A 9,228-nucleotide genomic window follows, 5' to 3' on the forward strand; every position below is an offset into this window, starting at 1 on the left:
CAATATAAACAAGATGAAACGGCAGAGAAATACCCAGCAGGTAAAGAAAAGGATATATGCTCACCAAACCAAACGAAAGAGGGAGAGATAGGGAATCTACCTGATAAAGAATTCCAAATAATGATAGTGAAAATGACCCAAAATCTTGTAAGCAAACTGGAGTTACAGATCAATAGCCTGCAGAGAAGGATCAAAGATGCAAGGAAGGTTTAGCAAATACCTAGAAGACAAAAAAAGAGTCAATATATAATGAATAATGCAATAAGTGAGATCAAAAGCACTCTGGAGGGAACCAAGAGTAGAATAAAGGAGGCAGAAGATAGGATAAGTGAGGTAGAAGATAGAATGCTAGAAATAAATGAAACAGAGAGGAAAAAAGAAAAAAGAATTCAAAGAAATGAGAACAACCTCAGAGACCTCTGGGAAAATGTGTAATGCCCCAACATTCGAATCATAGGAGTCCCAGAAGAAGAAGATAAAAAGAAAGACCATGAGAAAATACTTGAGGAGATAATAGTTGAAAACTCTCCTAAAATGGGGAAGGAAATAATCACCCAAGTCCAAGAAACCCAGAGAGCCCCAAACAGGATAAACCCAAGGCGAAACACTCCAGGACAGATATTAATCAAATTAACAAAGATCAAACACAAACAACAAATATTAAAAGCATCAAGGGAAAAACAACAAATAACACACAAGGGGATTCCCATAAGGATAACAGCTGAACTTTCAATAGAAACTCTTCAGGCCAGAAGGGAAAGGCAGGACGTACTTAAAGTGATGAAAGAAAATAACCTACAGCCCAGATTACTGTACCCAGCAAGGATCTCATTCAAATATGAAGGAGAAATCAAAAGCTTTACAGACAAGCAAAACCTGAGGGAATTCAGCACCACCAAACCAGCTCTCCAACAAATGCTAAAGGATCTTCTCTAGACAGGAAACACAGAGTAGTTGTAGAAACTTGAACCCAAAACAATAAAGTAAATGGCAATGGGGTCATACTTATCAATAATTACCTTAAATGTAAATGGGTTGAATGCCCCAACCAAAAGACAAAGACTGGCTGAATGGATACAAAAACAAGACCCCTATATATGCTGTCTACAAGAGACCCACCTTGAAACAAGGGACACATGCGGACTGAAAGTGAAGGGCTGGAAAAAGATATTCCATGCAAACAGAGTCCAAAAGAGAGCAGGAGTACCAACACTCACATCAGATAAAATAGACTTTAAAACAAAGGCTCTGAACAGAGACAAAGATAGACAGGACATAATGATCAAAGGTCAATCCAAGAAGAAGATATAACAATCATAAATATATATGCACCCAACATAAGAGCACCACAGTATGTAAGACAAATGCTAACAAATATGAAAGGGGAAATTAACAATAACACAATAATAGTGGGAGACTTTAATATTCCACTCACAACTACGGATGGATTAACTAAACAGAAAATTAACAAGGAAACACAAACTTTAAGTGATACAATAGGCCAGTTAGGCCTAATTGATATCTATAGGACATTTCACCCCAAAATAATGCATTTCACCTTTTTCTCAAGCTCACAGGGAACCTTCTCCAGGATAGATCACATCCTGGGCCATAAATCTAGCCTTGGTAAATTCAAAAAAATTGAAATTATTCCAAGCATCTTTTCTGACCACAATGCAGCAAGATTAGATGTCAATTACAGGAGAAAAACTATTAAAAATGCCAACATATGGAGGCTGCACAACACGCTGCTCAACAACCAACAAATCACAGAAGAAATCAAAAAAGAAATCAAAATATGCATAGAAATGAATGAAAATGAAAACACAACAACCCAAAACTTATGGGACACTATAAAAGCAGTACTAAGGGGAAGGTTCAAAGCAAAACAGGCTTACCTCCAGAAACAAGACAAAAGTCAAATAAATAGCCTAACTCTACACCTAAAGCAACTTGAAAAGGAAGAAAATTACAAACCCCAGGGTTAGTAGAAGGGAAAAAATCTTAAAAGATAGGGCAGAAAAAAATGCAAAAGAAGCAAAAGAGACTGTAGCAAAAATCAATAAAACCAAAAGCTGGTTCTTTGAGAAGGTAAATAAAATTGACAAACCATTAGTCAAACTCATCAAGAAACAAAGGGAGAAAAATCAAATAAACAAAATTAGAAATGAAAATGGAGAGATCACAAGAGATAACACAGAAATAGAAAGGATCCTAAGAGACTGTTATCAGCAACTGTATGCTAATAAAAGGGACAACTTGGAAGAAATGAACAAATTCTTAGAAAAGTACAACTTTCCAAAACTGAACAAGGAAGAAATAGAAGATCTCAACAGACCCATCACAAGCACGAAAATTGAAACTGTAATCAGAAATCTTTCAACAAACCAAAGCCCAGGACCAGACGGCTTCACAGCTGAATTCAACCAAAAATTTAGAGAAGAACTAACACCTATCCTACTCAAACTCTTCCAGAAAATTGCAGAGGAAGGTAAACTTCCAAACTCTTTCTATGAGGCCACCATCACCTTAATATCAAAACCTGACAAAGATGTCACACACAAAAAAAACTATAGGCCAATATCACCGAAGAACATAGATGCAAAAATGCTTAACAAAATTCTAGCAAACAGAATCCAACAACATATTAAAGAGATCATACATCACGACCAAGTGGGCTTTATCCCAGAGATGCAAGGAGTCTTCAATATCTGCAAATCAATCAAAGTAATACACCACATTAACAAATTGAAAGATTAAAAACCATATGATTATCTCAGTAGATGCAGAGAAAGCCTTTGAGAAAATTCAACATCCATTTATGATAAAAACCCTCCAGAAAGCAGCAATAGAAGGAACATACCTCAACATAATAAAAGCTATATATGAGAAACCCTCAGCAAACATTATCCTCAATGGTGAAAAATTGAAAGCATTTCCCCTAAAGTCAGGAACAGGAGAAGGGTGCCCACTCTCACCACTATGATTCAATATAGTTTTGGAAGCTTTGGCCACAGCAATCAGAGCAGAAAAAGAAACAAAAGGCATCCACATTGGAAAAGAAGAAGTAAAACTCTCACTGTTTGCAGATGACATGATCCTCTACAATGAAAACCCTAAAGACTCCACCAGAAAATTACTAGAGCTAATCAAAGAATACAGTAAAGTTGCAGGATATAAAATTAACACACAGAAATCCCTTGCATTCCTATACACTAACAATGAGAAAACAGAAAGACAAATTAAGGAAACAATTTCATTCACCTTTGCAACGGAAAGAATAAAATACTTAGGAATAAATCTACCTAAAGAAACAAAAGACCTATATATAGAAAACTATAAACCACTGATGATAGAAATCAAAGAGGACACAAATAGATGTAGAAATATACCATGTTCATGAATTGGAAGAAGCAATATAGTGAAAATGAATATACTACCTAAAGCAATCTATAGATTCAATGCAATCCCTATCAAGCTACCAATGGTATTTTTCAGAGAACTAGAACAAATAATTTCACAATTTGTATGGAAATACAAAAACCCTCGAAGAGCCAAAGCAATCTTGAGAAAGAAGAATGGAACTGGAGGAATCAACCTGCCTGACTTCAGTCTCTACTACAAAGCCACAGTCAGCAAGACAGTGTGGTGCTGGCACAAAGACAGAAATATAGATCAATGGAACAAAATAGAAAGTCCAGAGATAAGTCCGCACACCTATGGACAACTTATGTTTGACAAAGGAGGCAAGAATAGACAATGGAGAAAAGACAATCTCTTTAACAAGTGGTGCTAGGAAAACTGGTCAACCACTTGTAAAAGAATGAAACTAGAACACTAACACCATACACAAAAATAAACTCAAAATGGATTAGAGATCTAAATGTAAGACCAGACACTATAAAACTCCTAGAGGAAAACATAGGCAAAACACTCTCCAGCATAAACCACAGCAGGATCCTCTATGACCCACCTCCCAGAATATTGGAAATAAAAGCAAAAATAAACAAATGGGACCTTATTAAAATTAAAAGTTTCTGCACAACAAAGGAAACTATAAGCAAGGTGAAAAGACAGCCTTCAGAGTGGGAGAAAATAATAGCAAATAAAGCAACTGACAAAGAATTAATCTCAAAAAGATACACTCAACTCCTGCACCTCAATTCCAGAGAAATGAAAGACCCAATCAAAACGTGGGCCAAACAATTAAACAGACATTTCTCCAAAGAAGACACACAGATGGCTAACGAACACATGAAAAGATCCTCAACATCACTCATTATCAGAGAAATGCAAATCAAAACCACAATGAGGTACCATTACATGCCAGTCAGAATGGATGCTATCCAAAAGTCTACAAGCAATAAATGCTGGAGAGGGTGTGGAGAAAAGGGAACACTCTTACATCGTTGGTGAGAATGCAAACTAGTGCAGCCACTATGGAGAACAGTGTGGAGATTCCTTCAAAAACTGGAAATAGAACTGCCATACGACCCAGCAATCCTGCTGCTGGGCATACACACTGAGGAAACCAGAACTGAAAGAGACACGTGTACCCCAATGTTCATCGCAGCACTGTTCATAATAGCCAGGACATGGAAGCAACCTAGATGCCCATCAACAGATGAATGGATAAGAAAGCTGTGGTACGTATACACAGTGGAATATTACTCACCCATTAAAAAGAATACATTTGAATCAGTTCTAATGAGGTGGATGAAACTGGAGCCTATTATACAGAGTGAAGTAAGCCAGGAAAAAAAACACAGTATAGTATACTAAAGCATATATATGGAATTTAGGAAGATGGTAACAATAACCCTTTATGTGAGACAGCAAAAGAAACACAGATTTACTGAATGGTCTTTTAGACTCTGTGGGAAAGGGAGAGGGCGGCATGATATGGAAAAATGGCATTGAAACATGTAAATTATCATATGTGAAATGAATCGCCAGTCCAGGTTCGATGCATGAGACAGGATGCTTGGGGCTGGTGCACTGGGATGACCCAGAGGGGTGGGATAGGGAGGTAGGTGGGAGGGGAGTTCAGGATGGGGAACACATGTACACTCATGGCAGATTCAAGTCAATGTGTGGCAAAACCAATACAATGCTGTAGAGTAAAATTAATTAATTAATTAATTTTAAAAAAGGACGTAGGGAAAAAACAAAGAAAATCATACTATTTCAAGACAGACAACATACGTATTTCCAGTAATGAGCCTCCTGTTCAAAACTCAGCCACACGTATTTCCATGGTGGTGAATAAAAGATATGGTGGTTGTGCATGAGATAGTTCATCATATTGCAAATGGTCAAATATCAAAGTTTTGGCTTAGCTTCTGGTTCAAGATGGCAGAGTAGAAGGACATGCACTTATCTCCTCACACAAGAGCAACGAAATCGCAACTAGCTGATGAACAACCATCCAGAGGAGGACTCTGGAGCCCACTAGAAAAGGATGCCCCAGGTCCAAACACAAAGAAGAAACTACAATGAGATGTAGGAGGTGCTCAAGCACAATAAAAATAAATTCCATACCTGTCAGATGGGAAACCAACAAACCGGAAAACAGTAATACCAAAAAAGTTCTCCTACTGGTGTGAAGGTTCTGAAGCTCATGTCATGCTTCCAAGCCTGTAAAGGGACTGGGAATCCCCAGGTAATCTGACTCTGAAGGCCAGTAGGATTTGATTCCAGGACTTCCACAGGACTGTGGGAGAGACTCTTCTTGCAGGGGCCAGACAAAGTCTTGCATGCACCAAGACCCAGGGGAATGGAGCAGTGACCCCACAGGAGACTGAACCAGACCTAGGTCCTAAAGTTGGAGTCTCCTATGGAAGTGTGGTTCAGAAGTGGCTTGCCCTGGGGACAAGGGTACTAGCAGCAGCAATCCTGGAAGGTGGCCCTTGGTCTAAGCCCCTTGGAGGTCGCCGAAAATCAAGCACTTCATTCATTAGTAATGTTTCTCACTTCTTTAGTATGAGAAGAGGTAAAACTGGCTTCTGAACCACTTGTTGGGTTTTGTTCCTTCAGTAGCAAAACAGAGGCTCCAGGAGGTGACGTTGCCAGCAAGTATGGACAAGGGATTTTATGGAAATGAGAAGTAGGATTGAACCTCAGACAGCCCAGAACTGGAGACCAGAACCATACACTTCACAGCCCCTGATGTTTCTTTGCTGTCTCTGATTGTCTTTGATTATCTGCACTGATCCGCAATCTCTATTCTTTCCCTGTTATCGTACCTATGTGAGATCAAGCATTTTTGACTAATTCATCTTTCTCAAAGAGTTTTTTATGAACTCATAGGAATGCTTTTAGAAGTATGAAACCACAAACTTGGAATGCTCTTCAGCATAAAGCAAAGGAAAGCTCTCACACTGAAAGCACTATGGAACTAGCACCCAAGGTGAAAAGAAAATACCTTTGCCGGGGGCCTAGCTCCTTTCCAGTGTCACCTTCCAGTCATTGTCTCAGGCCAGCTGTCCTGGTTCCTCCGTGAGGGCAGCCACTCTGTGATCCTCACAGCCCTGATGATTTCTGCCAGGAGCGTTTGATGCCTCTTGTGTTATATGCCCTCATTGAATCCAAACAGTAATTATATGAAAACCACTCACTGTCCCCATATTAAAGATGAGGAAACTGACCTGTATTGTTTGTGATATGTTTCAGGGTCACACTGTGGGTAAATAGCAGAGCTGGGAACCAGAGGTTTTGACATTTCTAGAACTCCTTTCACTTGGGCTCTCTTCCTGTGGCTTCCACTCTGACTACACCATGCAGCTAGAAACCAAAACAGAACAGAGCTCCTGTGTTGGAAGCAGTGAAGGTACTATGTAAGGGCGTAAACTGCTCAGTCAGGCAGGACTGAGGAGAAGGTGGGAGACAGAGTAATAGGAATCAGGAGAGGCCAGTTAACACCATACGTCATCAGCTTTCCAGGAGGAGGAGACTGCTTCCCTCATATACTTATATCAACCATTCTGTAATGAGTGGGTATAAATTAGTGATGCCTATGACATCAAGATTAACCATTTTCTACAATTTCATAATTTCCCTTCTTCTTTTTTCTATTTGGCACCCTCCACAGCTTATAGGATCTTAGTTCCTCAACCAAGGCTCCCTGAAGGAAAAAAGAGTCCTAACAACCACACCCACAGAAAATTCTCAGAATTCCACCTTTTGACAAACATTTCCTAGAAAATGATAGAACTGTTCCACAGTATAAAGTGAACAAATGCTATTTTCTGATAGGTGTATGTAGACAACATAAGGATTTATGTTTTCAAATTAAAAACTCAAGAAATTTATCTTGATAACTATTTAATAAACAAAGCAAATAACAATTTTAATGAAAGAGGGAAATATATTTTCTAAATTTTAATACAATGTAAACATACACATCTTTTATATGAAAATATAAATATGATGAGATAAAATATTACTTGAACTAAATAAAGAATAAATAAATAATATCAGGGCAGTCATCACTTATGAATTGATACCCCTGCACTTGAATACTTTGATATCTACTCGCTTATTATCACTGACAAGTATTGGCTGAGTTAATTCAATAAATTTGGAGGCTGAAGCAGAATTCAGAGTCTTCTGAAATGACCCCAGCTGGGTATACAAGGATGACGTGGCATCTTAGTCAGTGAGAGTCATGTCAAGGTCAGATCGGTCTCCATCCTACATTCTTAACCTTTCTTGAAAGCTGGTTGATGAAGAGAGAGAAGGCTCTCCTTATATCCATTCTGACGATTTCCCAGGCACAGTCGCTGTATTTCTTCTCATTCAGGTAGACATGGATTCCCTGGAAGTACGATGTCACGTCCTGTGTGGGGTCCATCCTTCCCAGGGCAGAGTCTTCCTTTCCCATCACCTGTCACCGGCAGTCGTCCAGATCGGCCAGCTGCTCAAGCAGTCCAGTGCGGAGCTGCTCCAGGAGGGTGGTGTCCCAGGCAGCAGAGGAGCGCTTTGTGTCGAAGACGCTGAAGCTCTGCTGGAGCATCTTGTGGAGCACAGAGATGGCCTGGGCATCCTGGAGCTGGCTGCCCTTCACCATCTCCTGGGGAAAAGCAAAGTCTTTTCTGTCCTGCAGACCGAAGCGAGGGGAGAGCCTCCTCATTTGGTGCAGGAGAGTGAGGGTCTTCAAAGTGCCAGCCAGCACTTGGTTCAGAGACAGGTCACAGCCCAGGGATCCTCCAGGGCCGTAGCTGACCAGCACCAGGGCCATCAGTAGAGAGAGCACGAGGGCCATGGGGAAGATGAGGCTGCTGCTGGGCTGGCGGAGACGGCGTCTGCTGAACCTTGAGGTAGGTTCTCTGATGCCATGCTTTTTAAACAAGGCCATTAAATAGGGAACACAGTAGTTTTCATTTTCTAATCATTCCTATACACTTTTACTTCCTTTTTTGATTTTCTGTTATGTATTCTAAATACAGTCAAGTAAATTTTTTCCTTCTAGACTGTTAATTTTGCCTTTTCCTAGTGACTTCAGAAGTTCCCATCCAAATGAATATTTTTCAATCAAATGGGAAAGGTCTTTGTCTTAAGTCTGTATTGATGGACATGTGTAATTACATACGTTATTGCCCTTTATCTCTCATTCATAAGTGTTGCTGTCCTCTCATCCATGAACACATTGTTGGCTTGCTCTTAGGCTCTGTTTTTCCCTCTTAGTTTCTATAGGAAGCCAGGCTCTGTCAGCCCTATCTTTTCCCTATTTGTAAGAGATTTACCAGATCACTCTGGCAGTTAAGCTCTTGGAAACAAAGGATGAGTTTTCCTTAGTGTTTGATTTAGAGAAGAAGCTGATTATTATCAGTCCTTGAACTCCTCCCACATTTCTCTTCCTTCTGGAACACATTCCTGCAGTTCCCTCAGGGAACCAGGAGGGCAGGTCTATTACAGACATCACCCTTTCTTTCCACCATTTTCTTATTGGACACCTGTGGTCCTCCACAGACTGGGCCAATACACCCACCAGAATCCTAGTTCTTCTCAGGGCACATGGGTGAGGAGATTCTAATTCCAGGATAATTGTATTTCCCCAGCAGCACCTCACTCACAAGGGAAAGATCACATGGAGCCACAGCCTGTCCTCTGGAGTGAGTGAGTCCCTTCCTCACCTGCTTGACTTCCTCCCTGAGGACAGGCTCACTACATCCTGTGGATAAGAATCTCCTTTCTGTGGAGGGCTTGTTTATTTATTGGGAAGATAGT

The 9,228-nt window shown here is 40.1% G+C and overlaps 1 pseudogene; it reads right to left on the bottom strand.

Moving 5' to 3' along the window:
• Positions 1-7,692: 7,692 nt before the first annotated feature.
• Positions 7,693-8,263, bottom strand: LOC122685943 (annotated as a pseudogene).
• Between the last annotated feature and the right edge of the window lie 965 nt (positions 8,264-9,228).

The sequence above is a fragment of the Cervus elaphus genome, chromosome 29 (genome assembly GCF_910594005.1).
Source record: "Cervus elaphus chromosome 29, mCerEla1.1, whole genome shotgun sequence".
Lineage (NCBI taxonomy): Eukaryota > Metazoa > Chordata > Mammalia > Artiodactyla > Cervidae > Cervus > Cervus elaphus.